The sequence below is a fragment of the Podarcis bocagei genome (genome assembly GCF_964188305.1).
Source record: "Podarcis bocagei genome assembly, chromosome: W".
Lineage (NCBI taxonomy): Eukaryota > Metazoa > Chordata > Lepidosauria > Squamata > Lacertidae > Podarcis > Podarcis bocagei.
The window spans coordinates 89,761,439-89,776,415 of record NC_138131.1 but is presented as its reverse complement, the minus strand read 5'-3'; positions in this window follow the sequence as shown (position 1 = coordinate 89,776,415).

The window sequence follows — 14,977 nt, the reverse complement described above, 5'->3', positions numbered from 1 at the left end:
GAACCCCAGTAGTCATTTTTTTCCAGGATGAAGGTGAGCCACTGATGAGCACTCTTTGGGTTCAGCCCATCAACCAATTACAAATCCACCTAACAGTAGCTTTGTCTAGCCCACATTTTACTAGTTGTTTTGCAATAATATCATGGGGGACCTTTTCAAAGGCCTTACTGAAGTCAAGGTAAGCTGGTACAAGGGAAAGCAGGATTGTAATTACCGTAAAAATTACTGATTACTTTGGATCAGCAGTTTCAACCTAACCCGCTATGTGGGGAGAGCCACGTGTTCCTTTGGAAGGCAAGTGGAATACAGTGTGATATACTGACAGCTGTTTTAAAAGATGTAACTGTGACTTAAAATCCAGTATCAGGGGAAAAAACAAAAATAGATGGTCCCTGTGTGGATAGTCATGTTTGCATGATGGGGCCACCTCCAGTGACCATGTGGCCTGATATAAGAGGGTTCTAAAATCAGTCCTGAAAGTAGACTGATTGAGAATGACACACGCATAGCTTTTGCTCTGCCATTAACAAGGTGAGCTGAAGCAAATTCTTGCCTCCCTTTGGGCTTAGCAATATTTCCTACAGCATTCTTGTTGAAGGGCATTGGAGAGTTAGGTGAGGGTCACTTTTCTGTTTTTTCATCAAGCTCCCAGACAAGAATGCTACAGCATCAGCCCCAAACACTCAGTCTCATAACAAAAAATACTCAACGGAGTTAGGGCTGAGGGTAGGGGAAGTACAATTATGATCTTTCCAGTCCTCTAGAAGCTGACCCTTTTGGTCATTTTGGTCATGGAGCCAAATATCTGTTTCCAAGTTTAAAGAGTCTAAACAAGTAAAGAACAAGCTTGCCCTTTACATGCAAAAGCCCTGAAATTCAGCCCATTGGGCAATGATAGGCTGGGAGGAGGGAGGTAAGGACTAGCACCTTCTCTGCCCTCCACCTCCAACAGCTACACCTGAAAGTTTCATGATGGGGTTCGATTTGAGAAGCTGAATGTTTATAAAGGCACTTAGCCAATTTCTGCCACGGAAATTCTGAACAGAAACACTCTGCAGGTTCAGCCCCCAAAAGAAACTGCTCTATGGTCTCTGTGTTGGGAAATGGGAACAGATCTTGCTCATCACCAACCTTCCCTCCACAAATCAGTATCACTATGAGGCTGAACTGAACAGCTTGCTCCAGAGTTTTAAGAGATACGTTTCTGTGGTGTAGTAGTTAAGAGCGGTGGACTCTAATCTGGTGAGCTGGGTTCGCTTCCCCGCTCCTCCACATGCAGCTGCTGGGTGACCTTGGGCCAGTCACACTTCTCTCTGAACTCTCTCAGCCCCACCTACCTCACAAGGTGTCTGTTGTGGGGGTGGAAGGGAAAGGAGATTTTTAGCCACTTTGAGACTCCTTCAAGTAGAGAAAAGCAGGATATAAAAACTAACTCCATAAATAAGAATTCTATGGAAAAGGACCATCCCTGCCATGATGATGAAAACTATATGTTTGGATTTTGCTGTATTATACCAACCTGTGGAATATGACAGTTCGCAGTTTCAAAATCTATTTGGCCACAGTGGATTGACAGTCTGGACACACAAAAACCTCTGGAAGATCTTTTGAATCAATGCCTATGCGAAAGCAGTGGTACCAGTCCTTGCAGTTTCCTTCACAGTAAGCCATAGTTAGGTCACCACTGGGCCTCCTGCACCCTTCCTTCAAGAAACATAGTGACCAGCAGCCTTCAAACAAGGATATCTGAGCAATAGGCTAGTGTATCCTTCCATCCCTCTGGGCATGATCGAGACACAGTAATGTAACTCTCGTTCAAGATTTGTCTCTTCTTGGGAGGAACAGCATCAATTTCCACTTGAAAATATTTGTCTTGTCCTTCAAAATAGGTTTTCCCACAGTACTGTATTATTTCTTTTGCAATCCAGGGTCTAATGGCAGCCATATCCTTTTGTATGAACTGTAATTGGGCAGCAGAAGCAATCAGATGGGCAATGGTACATGTGAAAGGACCGTAGTCACTGGAATTACGGTACCTTGCCTGGGTATATCAGTTGGTGCAAAAAATGATCAGCTGCAAAACTATAGGGATATTTTGAATCCATCTCATACAGACATGCTAAGAAGGATGTTATTGCATCAATCACAGAGTGGTTCAATCCATGTTTGGAATCTAGATAGAGCATGGTCTTCCTTTTAAAAATGATTACTATCAGTTTCCAGTGGACTTCTCTGTCATTTACTGGAATAATCAAAACATCTTTCTTTAGCACTCCAAATCTCAAACAGTTCTTCAGAGCTTGCACTGGCAATCTTTGACATATCTGCATGAAGTGGCAAGTACGGTAAGTGGGAAAATTGTTCCATTGTGACCTAGCTCTTTGGCCATGATCACCCTGGAGGCAAGAAAGGCATCTATTATGCGATCATTTATCCAGTTTGATCCTTTCAGTGTGTTTATGTCATAGTCATACACACAGATGTTGCCAACTGAACCCAAGTCCCATGGTTTGTAGACTGAGTGTGGGGAAGGTACAGTTGTGCCATGGGGGAACTGATGTACAAATCAGTGATTTGTCCAAACACTTCTCACTTTGTGTTGAGAATATGGGGCTGCTATCAAAATAATCAATATTGGTCACTGTCAAATCCTCTTTCCCACCTTTTGGCGTGGAGGTCATCTGAGGCTGAGTGCTTTCCAGGTGTCTCATAGTCAGTTGGTGATCTTAAGGAGTCAACCCCCTCAGCAGCCTGCACTGAATCAGATGCTGGAGCTACTGTTATCTTTTCCTGCAGTCTGGGGAACTTTCTTCCCGATCTACTCTTCTGTCTTTTATTTCACTTCAACTGTGTGAGCTGCAACTGGCAAGGCTTCCCTGGTTCTGGTGGCATGCCGATAGATTTTGTGGCAGCTATAATATGGTAACAAGTCCTGGATGATGTCCTGTACGGACTGTGCATGCATGGCTGCCCGTATGGTCGCCAGGAGAGCGGCTGCCCATACAGCCTGTACGGCCGCCGTGAGAGGAGCTGCCTGTACGGACGCTACGCGAGCAGCAGCCTGTACAGTCACCGTGAGAGCAGCTGCCCGTATGGCCCATACGGTCGCTGCGAGAGGGGCTGCCTGTACAGTTGCCGCAAGAGCGGCAGCCAGTACAGCGACCTTACTGTCACTCTCCCCCCAGCATGGCACCCTGGGGCACCATCACCCCGCTGCCCCTTCATATGCCCCTGTAGTCAATCAAATGTACTATGAACAATCTGAAGTCATGCTGGGCACAATTCACCACTAATCCTGTTCTTTTTCTAAAAACACGTGGTGGACTCCAGGAAAGCTGTCAGCAGGCAACATGATTCCCATGGGCACCACGTTGGAAACCCCCTATTTCAAAGTTTGCACTGACAAAATCTGTTCTCAAAAAAACTTGCAGTTAAACCTCCATTTATAATTACTACCCCTGCAAAGCAACCAACTTTTGTCCCAAAACCATTTGTAGCTGAATTGACGCAAGACAGGTGATTGTTTTTCATGGTTACTTTGGTGGTCTCCATCTAGTTGGTTTGATAATTTACATTCACAGGTAAGATCATCACAATCTCTGCCTTGGACATTCTTGAGGTTTAGCAGTGTCAAAAATTTCCAGGTGCAGTTCTTCACAGTGGAAGCTATGAATATGAATGTCATTTTATTTCAATGTTCTTGCTAATGCAGAACCATTTCAGATAGCGTTTGTATTTCGGTCATTCCATAGACATTGGTGTGATCTTACAATATAATTTGGTGGAGTCCATTTAACAATCATGCCGATCCATGAGGATTAAAGTATTTAATATAGTGTTTGTTCCTTGGCTGTGCTCTGTGGTTTTTGTGGTTCGTTCTGTGGTCATATACATCAGGTGTGATTTGATAGTGATTTCAGGGTGACCAAACATAAAAAAACCCTAAGGATCCATGGGGATCTGTGCTTCATGAGAATCTTTTTACAGCATGGCAGTGCCCCAAAGTGATCTGGCCATGAGCAGCATAGGTGGTTGGGTAATGAATATGGGGCGACCCAGAGAACTGTGGAGCCGTAAATTTTAAAAATATATATATATTCAATTTTATAAGGATAAGGAAGTACAGAAAGGGAAACGGGGGAGGGGATAGATAGATAGATAGATAGATAGATAGATAGATTAGAAATTTAAAAGACCTATAAAGATTATCAAATCCTACAAAGTACTACTACTACTACTACTACTACAAATATATTTGTACCCTGCCCATCTGGCTGGGTTTCCCCAGCCACTCTGGGTGGCTTCCCAAAAAATGAAATAAAAATACATTAAAAAGTCACACATTAAAAACGTCCCTAAACAGGGCTGCCTTCAGATGTCTTCTAAAAGTCTGGTGGCTGCCTTGACATCTGGTGGGAGGGCGTTCCACAGGGCGGGCGCCACCACCAAGAAGGTCCTCTGCCTGGTTCCCTGTAGCTTTGCTTCTTTCAGTGAGGGAACTGCCAGAAGGCCCTCGGTGCTGGACCTCAGTGTCCGGGCTGAACGATGGGGGTGGAGATGCTCCTTCAGGTATACTGGGCCGAGGCCGTTTAGGGCTTTAAAGGTCAGCACCAACACTTTGAATTGTGCTCAGAAATGTACTGGGAGCCAATGTAAGTCTTTCAGGACATGTGTTATATGGTCTTGGTGACCACTCCCAGTCACCAGACTAGCTGCTGCGTTCTGGATTAGTTGTAGTTTCTGGGTCACCTTCAAAGGTAGCCCCACGTAGAGGACATTGCAGTAGTCCAAGCGGAAGATAACAAGAGCATGCACCACTCTAGTGAGGCAGTCTCCGGGCAGGTAGGGTCTCAGCCTGCGTACCAGATGGAGCTGGTAGACAGCTGCCCTGGATACAGAATTGACCTGTGCGTCCATGGACAGCTGTGAGTCCAAAATGACTCCCAGGCTGTGCACCTGGCCCTTCAGGGGCACAGTTACCCCATTCTGGACCAGGGAGTCCTTCACACCAGCCCACCCCCTGTCCCCCAAGAACAGAACTTCATTATTGTCAGGATTCAACCTCAATCCACTAGCTGCCATCCATCCTCCAACCGCCTCCAAGCACTCACACAGGACCTTCACCACCTTCACTGGTTCTGAGTTGAAAGAGAGGTAGAGTTGGGTATCATCCACATATTGATGGACACCAAGCCCAAACTCCCTGATGATCTCTCCCAGCAGCTTCCTGTAGATGTTAAAAAGCATGGAGGGGAGGACGGAACCCCGAGGCACCCCACAAGTAAGTCTGAACACTCATCCCCCACCACAACTTTCTGGACACAGCCCAGGAGGAAGGAGCAGAACCACTGTATAACAGTGCCCTCAGCTCCCAGCTCCTCTAGACGGTCCAGAAGGATGTTATGATCGATTGTCGCGACCAAGGCAGTTTCAGTCCCTTGAGGAGACGTGAATCCCAATTGGAAGGGATCCAAATGGTCTGCATCCTCCAGGCGTGCCTGGAGTTGTTCAGCAACCACCCGCTCAATCACCTTGCCCAAGAATGGAAGATTTGAGGCTGGGCGATAGTTGGCCATACTGGCCGGGTCTGAATATGTTTTTTTAAGAAGCGGTTTAATGACCGCCTCTTTCAGCTGGTCTGGGAATGCCCCCTCACAGAGGGAAGCATTCACCACCCCGCAGAGCCCATTGCCCAGCCCTTCCCGGCTTGCTTTTATTAGCCAGGATGGGCAAGGATCAAGGAGACAGGTGGTTGGTTTCACGCATCCAAGCAGCCTGTCCACATTCTCGGGGGTAACGGATTGAAATTGATTCCATGCAACTTGACCAGACAGGGCTCTAGCACTCTCTCGCCCTGACCCTGCTCCCACGGTGGTGTCTACCTCCTTCCGAATATGAGCAACTTTATCTGCATAAAAATTTGAAAAATCGTTGCAGGAGGTCTTGGGGTCTTTACAAGGCCCCGGTGGTAAAGGTGGTTCCATTAAATTGCAAACCACCTGAAAGAGTCTCCTGCTACTATTTTCTGTAGATGCTATAGAGACGGTGAAGAAAGTCTTCTTCACCATTGCTATCGCCACTTGGTAGGCTCGACATTGAGCTCTAACCTGTGTCCGGTCCAATTCAGAATGAGTTTTCTGCCACTGGCACTCGAGCCGTCTCAGCGATTGTTTCCTCACCCGCAGCTCCAAAGAAAACCACGGGGCTGTCAGGGCTCCATGCAGTCGGAGAGGGCGCTTCGGAGCCAGACAGTCGATAGCCCTGGTCAACTCCACATTCCGGCAGGCCACCAGGGAATCAGCTGAAAGGCCATCAACATGGGATAAAGCATGCCCTACCACTCTCTGGAAACCATTTGGATTCATTAAGTGGCGGGGGCGGACCATCCACATTGGTCCCACCTCCCTGCAGAGGAGAAGGGTCACGGAGAAGTCCAGTTGCACCAGGAAGTGATCTGACCATGGCACTTCTTTTGTTTCACTTTTACCTAGTGATGACACTAGGTAAAAGTGAAACAAAAGAAGTGCCATGGTCAGATCACTTCCTGGTGCAACTGGACTTCATATCACCCATGTCACTATTGGTGAACACTAGGTCTAAGGCATGTCCGTGACTATGAGTTGGGCCAAACTTATTCAGGGACAGCCCCATGGAGGCCATGCTTTCCACGAAGTCCCAAACAGCCCCTTGTAAGGTCATGTTGGCATGGATGTTAAAATCCCCTAGGACAACCAAACTAGGTATCTCCAGGAGAACATCCGCAATGACCTGAAGCAGCTCGGGCAGGGAATCCTTGGTGCAGCGGGGAGGTCAGTACACCAAAAGGAATCCTGTACTGCCCCTATTGCCCAACTTCCAGAACATGCACTCAGAGAACTGGGTCTTTCATATGCGCAGAAGCGCCAAATTGCACCAGTGCCTGTGCAGACGTGGCGCTTCAGGATGCGAATGCTGTGGGTTGCGGACGTGCCTCAGTCACGGGTTATGTCTGCAACCCGAGGTTCCACTGTACCAATTTTGTTTTAGGGCTTAATTTGCAGTAAATTTTATTCCTTTATTCATAATTGTTCTCACTGTTCTACTGTGAACTGCTCTTAAAATTTTTGCATCCATTTTGTCATATAAGGTTTTGCTTGTTCGGGCTTGGTGTCATATTTGAGTAATAGTTTATAAATTTTACCCAGAAGGTAGAACTCTGTTATGATGGACTCAGATTCTATCTTTTCACTGATTTTCACTGTATGTTTGCCATACAGTCTTTCTTGAATCTGGATATTAGTTGACAGTATGTAAGCAGTTTCATATTTTTTCTCCTCTTTAATACTTTGGCATGTATTTGATCTGTTCTTGAAGATGAACCATATCTTGGTACAATATATACCGTATTTTTCACTCTATAGGACGCACCGAACCATAGGAGGGGGAGAACAAGGGGAAAAAAATTCTCCCCCTCTCCGCTCAGCGCCCCTTCAGCGAAGCGGGATGAGAAACGGAGCCCCTTCCATTTCTCCTCCAGCTTCACTGAAGGGGCACTGCGCAGAGAGGAAACATTGTGCAGTGCCTCTCCAGAGAAGCAAAGCCTGGAGAGCAAGAGGGATCGGTGTGCACTGACCCCTCTCGTTCTCCAGGCTTCAGGCGGCTATCCGCAAGCCTTCGGAGATCAGCAGGAACTTGCGCTGTACTCCAAAGGCTTCAGGCGGCTATCCCTGAAGCCTGGAGAGCGAGAGGGGTCGGTGCGCACTGACCCCTCTCGCTCTCCAGGCTTCAGCGAAAGCAACGCGTAGCCTCTGGAGCGTGGAGGGAGCGCTCCCTCTGTGCTTTGGAGGCTTCGTGTTGCTATCGCTGAAGCCAAGGAGCCTGCATTCACTCCATAGGACGCACACACATTTCCCCTTAATTTTTGGAGGGTAAAAAGTTGTCTTATAGAGCGAAAAATACGGTAGTCATATATTCTCCTATCGGCACTAATAATAATATTGCAGTGGTGACATTAACAGTGCAGGTAAGGGGATTTTTGTGATTTTTGTAGTGCAACTCATGATTTGTGAGTTGTGCCCGTGGCTATGATGTGTGATTTGATGGTGAGTTTGGGGAGCCCCAATGCGAAAAGAGTGAGGATCCTTGAGGATCCGTGCTTCAAAACTACCTTTTTGGGCCATGGCGCTGCCAGGAAGCCATGGATCCATAATTTTTATGGTGCAGGCTCTGCTCCTGGCTATGACGTGTGATTTGACAGTGAGTTTGGGTTGGCCCAATTCAAAAAGCGTGAGGATCCATGAGGATCCGTGCTTCAAAACCACATTTTGGGGCCTTGGAGTGGCCAGGAAGCCGTGGATCCGAGTTTTTTGTGGTGTAAGCTGTGCCCCTGGACATGATGTGTGATTTGACAGTGAGTTTGGGTTGGCCCAATGCAAAAAGCGTGAGGATCCACGAGGATCCGTGCTTCGGAACCACGTTTTTGGGCCATGGAGTGGCCAGGAAGCCGTGGATCCAAGTTTTTTGTGGTGCAGGCTGTGCCCCTGGGAATGATGTGTGATTTGACAGTGAGTTTGGGGTAGCCCAATGCAAAAAGTGTGAGGATCCATGAGGATCCGTGCTTCGGAACCACATTTTTGGGCCATGGAGTGGCCAGGAAGCAGTGGATCCAAGTTTTTTGTGGTGCAGGCTGTGCCCCTGGGAATGATGTGTGATTTGACGGTGAGTTTGGGGTGGCCCAATGCAAAAAGTGTGAGGATCCATGAGGATCCGTGCTTGAAAACCAAGTTTTTGGGCCATGGCATTGCCAGGAAGCTGTGGATCCGAGTTTTTTGTGGTGCAGGCAGTGCCCCTGGACATGATGTGTGATTTGATGGTGAGTTTGGGGTGGCCCAATGCAAAAGGAGTCAGGATCCATGAGGATCCGTGCTTCAAAACCACGTTTTTGGGCCATGGAGTGGCCAGGAAGCCGTGGATCCGAGTTTTTTGTGGTGTAAGCTGTGCCCCTGGACATGATGTGTGATTTGACAGTGAGTTTGGGTTGGCCCAATGCAAAAAGCGTGAGGATCCATGAGGATCCGTGCTTCAAAACCACGTTTTTGGGCCATGGGGTGACCAGGAAGCCGTGGATCCGAGTTTTCTGTGGTGCAGGCTGTGCCCCTGGGAATGATGTGTGATTTGACAGTGAGTTTGGGTTGGCCCAATGCAAAAAGCGTGAGGATCCATGAGGATCCGTGCTTCAAAACCACGTTTTTGGGCCTTGGATTGGCCAGGAAGCCGTGGATCTGAGTTTTTTGTGGTGCAGGCTGTGCCCCTGGAAATGATGTGTGATTTGACGGTGAGTTTGGGTTGGCCCAATGCAAAAAGCGTGAGGATCCATGAGGATCTGTGCTTCAAAATCACGTTTTTGGGCCTTGGATTGGCCAGGAAGCCGTGGATCCGAGTTTTTTGTGGTGCAGGCTGTGCCCCTGGACATGATGTGTGATTTGACAGTGAGTTTGGGTTGGCCAAATGCAAAAAGAGTGAGGATCCATGAGGATCCGTGCTTCGGAACCACGTTTTTGGGCCATGGAGTGGCCAGGAAGCCGTGGATCCGAGTTTTTGTGGTGTAGGCTGTGCCCCTGGGAATGATGTGTGATTTGACGGTGAGTTTGGGGTGGCCCAATGCAAAAAGCGTGAGGATCCATGAGGATCCGTGCTTCGGAACCACGTTTTTGGGCCTTGGAGTGGCAAGGAAGCCGTGGATCCGAGTTTTCTGTGGTGCAGGCGCTGCCCCTGGACATGGTGTGTGATTTGACGGTGAGTTTGGGTTGGCCCAATGCAAAAAGCATGAGGACCCATGAGGATCCGTGCTTCAAAACCACGTTTTTGGGCCACGGTATGGTCAGGAAGCCTTGGATCCGTGATTTTTGTGGTGCAGGCTGTGCCTCTGGACATGATGTGTGATTTGACGGTGTGTTTGGGGTGGCCCGATGCAAAAAGCGTGAGGATCCATGAGGATCTGTGCTTCAAAACCACGTTTTTGGGCCATGGAGTGGCCAGGAAGCCGTGGATCCGTGGTTTTTGTGGTGGATGCTGTGCCCATGGCCATGATGTTTGATCTGATGGTGACTTTGGGTTGATCTAGTGCAAAAATCATAAGGATTCATGAGGATCCGTGCTTCGGAACCACGTTTTTGGGCCAGGGCGTGGTCAGGCAGGCGTGGATCTGAGTTTTTTGTGGTGTAGGCTGTGCCCCTGGGAATGATGTGTGATTTGACAGTGAGTTTGGGTTGGTCCAATGCAAAAAGTGTGAGGATCCATGAGGATCTGTTCTTGAAAACCACGTTTGGGCCACGGTATGGCCAGGAAGCCATGGATCCGTGATTTCTGTGGTGGATGTTGTGCCCCTGGACATGATGTGTAATTTGAAAGTGAGTTTGGGCTGATCTAGTGCAAAAATCATGAGGATTCATGAGGATCCGTGTTTTTTAACCATGTTTTTGCGCCATTGCGGCACCACGAAACAGTGGATGCGTGATTTTTTTGGTTCCTCCTACAGACTAAGATGTGGTCTACAGAAGCATGGTGTTTTTATTTTGTTTCAATATAAAAATCATATGAATTCATGAGGATCCGTCCCACGGATCCATGTTTTTATGGTACTGCAGCGTGGCAAAGTGTTGGATCCACGTTTTTTATAGTCCAGTTTGTAGGCGTGCCTTCTAGGTGTGATTTGACACTGCATTTGTTGGAATTATTTTTTAAAAAGTGGAGGATCCATGAGGATCCGTATAGATCCGCCTTTTATGCAGACCCTTTTTTTATCTTATAGTTTGGAAATGTACATCCAGTTATTTCCCCTTTAAATTTTTTGGGGGGCCCCAAAAGAGTGGGACCCTAAACTATAGCTTGTTTAGCTTATACGTAAATCCGGCACTGTTCACAGCACAGGCCTGGCTAACTTGGTGGTGAGAGCTGCGAATAGGTCGTTTCCCCTCGCATTAGACCACTGTTTTGTGGGGAACGGGGCATCTCCACAAGACTAGTCGCGAGGTATGTTTGAAAAGCGCGCCTTTCTCGCCTTTCCGGAGCGCGCTGCATCCACAGAGGATCTCTCTTATGGAAAATCGGGTTCCAGCAAAACGCTGCAGGGTGGCTTTGCACAGAATAAATATTCGTAGTCGGACTACAACTCCCATCAGCCTCAGCCAGCATAGTCTGGCATGATGGGATTTGTAGAACAGTTTGGGGAGGGGGCACTTCGTTGGCTACATCTGATTTACCTTGTTTGATTATATCTTTTGGGAACAATTGCATAACTGAGTTGGCAATCCCAGCACACCTGACTTTTCAATGTCTTTGTTGCTTATTCTTCTGAAACTTTTTTGCTTCATGTAATTCTGTTGAGACCATTTTAAATTAAATGAGCTTTCTACAGAACACGGTATTTCTACTTTTAAAAAGGTGCCACCTGCCTCTTTGCTGTGGTACTGTATAAAAATATTGTAACTATGTTGGTATCCATACCACACATTAATGTATCTACAGTTACCATCCTAAAGTTTCTGGGGTTTTTTAAAAACGAAAATGTTTCTGAAGGAAATGTACTTGTTAGTAAACCAATCACATGAGGTGGAAACATGGAACAAAATAGTTGCAAAGCCAGACTATTATTCCAGTTGTGTATGCAGATGAAGCTGTTTCACAAAAAGCAGGCTGTCTCATTGTAAGTACAACTGTTTGTGTGAAAGTGTAGTTGCTGATTTGTACAGCTCCTCTATTATGTACCGTATTTTTCGCACCATAGGGCGCACCGGACCATAGGGCGCACCCAGTTTTTAGGGGGGGAATTCAAGAAAAAAAATCTTTTTTTCCCCCCGCAGCCCCAAAGAGCAGCGTACAGGCTGCACACAACCTCTCCCTGCCCGAGGGGTTGCGTGCAGCTATGGATCAAGCCAAGGCAGCGAGCGGGATGGATCCCGCTTGCTGTTTTGGCTTCCCCTAGCCCCGTGCAGCCTCTCCCTCCCGGGAGAGGCTGCGTGGGGCTAAAGAATCCATAGCCCCGTGCAGCCTCTCCTTGGCAGAGGGGTTGCGCGCAGCTATGGAGGAAGCCAAGGCAGCGAGCGGGATGGATCCCGCTCGCTGTTTTGGCTTCCCCTTTAGCCCCGTGCAGCCTCTCCTTGGCGGAGGGGCTGCACAGCGCTTTCCTGGCTTTACTGGGAGGCGGGGGGATTCCCCCACCTCCCGCAAAACCGGCAGAAGCCGCGCGCCTTTTAAAAGGGCTGCACGGCTTCTCCTGGCTTTCCTGGGATGCGGGGGGATTCCCCCACCTCCCGCAAAACCGGCAGAAGCCGCGCGCCTTTTAAAAGGGCTGCACGGCTTCTCCTGGCTTTCCTGGGAGGCGGGGGGATTCCCCCGCCTCCCGCAAAACCAGGCTCCCCCCCCGCCAGCCTTCTAGCCAAGTTGGGGGACAGCGGGAAGGGCGCGCTGCGCCCCTGCCGCTGTCTCCCGAGTTTGCGGGGCTGGCGACGGGGAGGAGCAGGCTTCTCCCCCCGCCAGCCTTCTAGCCAAGTTGGGGGACAGCGGCAAAGGCGCGCTGCGCCTCTCCCGCTGTCCCCCGAGTTTGCGGGGCTGGCGACGGGGAGGAGCAGGCTTCTCCCCCCGCCAGCCTTCTAGACAAGTCGGGGGACAGCGGCAAAGGCGCGCTGCGCCCCTGCCGCTGTCTCCCGAGTTTGCGGGGCTGGCGACGGGGAGGAGCAGGCTTCTCCCCCCGCCAGCCTTCTAGACAAGTCGGGGGACAGCGGCAAAGGCGCGCTGCGCCTCTCCCGCTGTCCCCCGAGTTTGCGGGGCTGGCGACGGGGAGGAGCAGGCTCCCCCCCCGCCAGCCTTCTAACCAAGTCGGGGGACAGCGGGAAGGGCGCGCTGCGCCTCTCCCGCTGTCCCCCGAGTTTGCGGGGCTGGCGACGGGGAGGAGCAGGCTCCCCCCCGCCAGCCTTCTAACCAAGTCGGGGGACAGCGGGAAGGGCGCGCTGCGCCTCTCCCTCTGTCCCCCGAGCTTGTGGGGCTGGCGGTGGGGCTCTCCTGAAGCCTGGAGAGCGAGAGGGGTCGGTGCGCACCGACCCCTCTCGCTCTCCAGGCTTCAGCGAAAGCCTGCATTCGCACCATAGGACGCACACACATTTCCCCTTCATTTTTGGAGGGGGAAAAGTGCGTCCTATAGTGCGAAAAATACGGTATACAGATTGTAAACGTTATTGCTTTGACAGTACTGTATGGGGTAGACAGTAAAATAGATGCATTTATATATCTGTATAGTACAGTACCTGGAAATCAATTAGTGATTCACATGAGGAGGAGACATGTGGTTTCAGTGTCCTATGGATTCAAGTTAAACTGCTCATGTACATGACAGACTTTCACTGACAAATTATTGGAATTGATTAAGAGGACTAGAATAACTTTATATGTAGAATGATTAAGAGCATTGTTAGTGGATTATTGCATACATACTACAAATAGGCCAGTTGCTATGCAGAAGAATAAATTTAATCTCATCAGAAATTACAATATTAAAAAACTGTTGGGGGGCAATTCCAGTCTCCCAGGACATTGTAAATGATAACAAACTGGCCATCCTGTAATAAGGATACTTTATTCAGACTTGCAATGTGAAACTATATATCAAGAGTTTCCTTTTTTCACTTGTGGGCTGAAGTAAGGCAAATATGTTTTTTAATTAATTTAAATGAAGTTGCTAAGATGGTATACAATTTGTGTTAGAAATTCGGATATATATTTTTGGCAAGACAGCTCTAAAGTTTTATTTTTCAAACAATGGGCTGTGATCAGTTAAACATCTGGATAGTTCAAATGACAACCTGGAGCTTTGAGAACTTGAAGAAGAAAAGTCCACATGTGTATTGGCTTATTCCAACTTCTTTTTATTAATGGTAACTGCTCCTGCTCAGGCTGCAGTCTGAGAAGCATTTTGTTTCCAGAAATTCATTCCCAATTGTGTAGATAAAATATAACCAATAGAATTCTACAGGATGGAGTGTTACTGTATGAAAACAGTCTAGATCCAAGGATCCCCAGACATGCACTTCCAGATGGTGGAAATGCCTAGTGCCTGGTTAATTTTGAGCACTGTATACAATTCATAATAAAAAACGGTAGAACATCCATCATTAAACTACCAATATAACACCTCTTATAACTCAGCAACAGTAGGAGCAGTTGACCTCCAAATGCCAAGCAGAGTAAATGACATAAAGACACCAGCAAAGAGGACCAACGTATTTCTAGTGGAAGGCAATTCTGTAATCGGGGAGCCATAACACAGAAGCCATAACATGAGTCCTTTCCAGAAGCAGGATGTTGGAAACCACAGAATGGGATGGTGCTGTTGTTCTCAAGTCCATTTTGTGGGTTTCCCACAGGCATCTGGGTGGCCACTGTGATAACAGGATGCTAGATTAGGTTGTCAATAGGCCTGAAGGCCTGATCCAGCAGGCTCTTCTTACCGTCTTGTTGTTTGCGTCTTGGTTTTAAATAGAACTATAAGAAGGACCTTTCTGTCAGATCTCAAAGCACAGGCTGGCATATAATGGGGAAAGGTGCTCTTTTAAGTATCCAGGCCATGCAGGACAATACACTAAAGTGAGCACCTTAAATTGGGCAAACACGTAACCAGCACAACTGTTTCAAGAGTGCTGTCACAATATTGTATCCAGTTTTGATACTGAATAGTGAGGTGGGAGCATTTTTGCACCAATTGGAACTTCTGAACTAGCTTCAAGGGCAGCTCTATGTAAACATATTGTAGTACTAAATGAAATGTTAACAAAACATACAAGTTAATTGGCATACAAATGCCAGGATATCTATTATTCACAACTGATTCTGTGAACTATCATTGTTATTTATGTAATTTTCACTGTCTCTATTTTCCCTGCATTCTTTCTGGCCACATTATACCCATCCACCCCAACAGCACCCATGTGTGCAATATTTTGACAGT